Below are 2,500 nucleotides of genomic sequence, written 5' to 3'. Positions count from 1 at the left end.
TATATATACATATATGTATGTATATACATATATATCTATGTTTATATATATATATTTATATAAATATATGTATTTGCCGTAGAATTTTTACAGTTCAGTTCAGTTAGATTTACATGTTTATATGCATGTATAAATGCACACACACACACACCTTGTTTTGTCAAAATGGGGCGGGGCTATTGCGGGCCGCCGAGACGAGATGCCAATTAGTCAATTTCCTTCTGTTCCACATGCAAACACCTGACTTATAGCCTCCTTGGTTGTTTTTGCCCACCAGAGAAATTCGCATGCGCATAGCTTTGTATTTTTATTTAGTTGACCGACCTTATACACTGTACCTCAAATCATTGTTGCATTTCATATTCGGTTTGACTCGCAATGATAATTCTTTCGCAGTTAACCTCTTCACTTTCTGCGTTCGCCTCTTCTTCCTCGTTCTCTTCTTCACTTTCTTCCGTTGCCTCTTCACCTCCTTCGTTCCCCTCGCTTATTTTTCTTCTTTGCTTGGGGTTTAACATTCCTGCAGTTTTATCTATTTGCATGTTGTTGCTTCTGGATGCAGTGAATAAATAAATCACATCTTGTGTATATCTTTGAAAACACAGGTTTCTTTGTGTACATTTAGAAAGATTAGGATTTACATGTGTGTGATGTTGGAATGTCTGCCAAGGGGATTTCCATGAATATTCCATTCCAGAGATATTTACATAATGCAGACTCTGAACTTTGATATTAATAAGACTTAAATGTACCAAGACCTTAATTCACTTCCATTCAAGAACGCCGTCACATGAACACACACACACACATACACACACACACATATATGCACACTTATACACACACGCACACACGCTTATACACACACATACACACACATGATTATACACACACACGCGCGCTTATATATATACACACACACATACGCACGCACACACACACACACACGCGCTTATATATATACACACACACATACGCACGCGCACACACACACACACACACATATATATATATATATATATACATATACGCTCACTTATGCCTGTGTGCACACTCATATATGTGTGTTTATGTATGTGTGTGTGTATGTTTCCTGCGTTTCAAGTGAAAGTACATTTGTATTTTCACGTTTAATAATACTGAATGTCGCATTTGCAGACATTAGTGTTTTAGTAATCTGCTAACCTTATTGTTATCAGTATAAATGTGGTATTACAAATATGCTCATTCTCTTGAAGACGCTTAAAGTAAAGAAGAATATTTAGTGGTAAAGAATACTATAAAATCATTTAAATTCCTTATCTCCCATTACCTCCCAAAATTGTCTGGTATTTATTGTCCATGGTCTCATTTCCCTTCCCTAATCCCCAACATGTGTGGAAATACAGGTCTTATGAATGATTGAGGCCCAGGCACAGAAATTATTTGTCTTCTGGGGCAAAGTAATTCCGCTTGTGATAATAAAAAAACGAAAATAATATGACAGGGGTATGCGCTTTAATAATCATATGCTCATGCGAGTGTGTGGACAGGGAAACAAATGATAGAGGGAATCACAGGTCAGAATGTGATCCCGGCTGACCTACGCGCACATTCCATCACAATTATACAAACATGATGCATTCTAAATCACATACACATAAACAATGACACGTACCACGTCTCTAAATACATTAAAAAGCCTGGGTTTCATGAAAGGAGGAAGGGGAAGTACAAGTAAGAATTAATCAACAGAATCAAAACAGTAATAATGGAATAATATATTTAAAACAGATAATTCGTATCGTCATATACGCTCCACAGAGGGTTTTAGTGTCCGGTTACTGAACACAACAAAGTCAAATGCGTGGGTGTCAGTCTCTTGTATTTTCTTGTAATTTTTTCTATTTTCCTAACAGTCTATCAATCAAATTATATCTATTTGATGCATCAATTACTATTTCCACTTTATCTCTCTCTGGAATAAGTCTTCACCAGTCTCTCGCTCCCCGGAATAGCGTTAGATGACAGGACGCATATTGCTTATAAGGAAAACTCACCGACGTGTGCAGATAGGACTGACGCATTCCGCTTTACGTCAGAATGATAAAAGATAACAGTCAGAGTGTCACGTGCAAATGCGTCCGGCGTTGTGTTAAAGGTCTGAAGTGAATAACGTAGTTTTCATAAGTGCTTTTGCAGCGAAAGCAAATCAAATGAAAACATGCTCTGCCAAACACCGAACAACAACTTTAACAAATATTTGGGCGCGGTTTTCGCCGTTGCCAAGCGGGAAACACATCGCGTGCTCTAGCGGCTCACATGGGAAAGGCGGAATAGGATGGTGATTTATGAAGGGGCTTGAGGGCGTCCAGTTTTGTGCCGAATCCGTCACGTGCGTCACCGGCCGTCTTCGCGCGTCAACGTACGGGAATGGCTAGATCAGTAGCAACTCGAGGTGTCATGGCGTCTGTTTTGATAATTGTTCAGTGAAAATATAATCATTAAATCATTATTTTCC

Source organism: Penaeus vannamei, chromosome 4, assembly GCF_042767895.1.
Source record: "Penaeus vannamei isolate JL-2024 chromosome 4, ASM4276789v1, whole genome shotgun sequence".
Classification (NCBI taxonomy): Eukaryota; Metazoa; Arthropoda; class Malacostraca; order Decapoda; family Penaeidae; genus Penaeus; species Penaeus vannamei.
The sequence above is the reverse complement of the archived record's forward strand: the minus strand, read 5'-3'. Positions refer to the sequence as shown.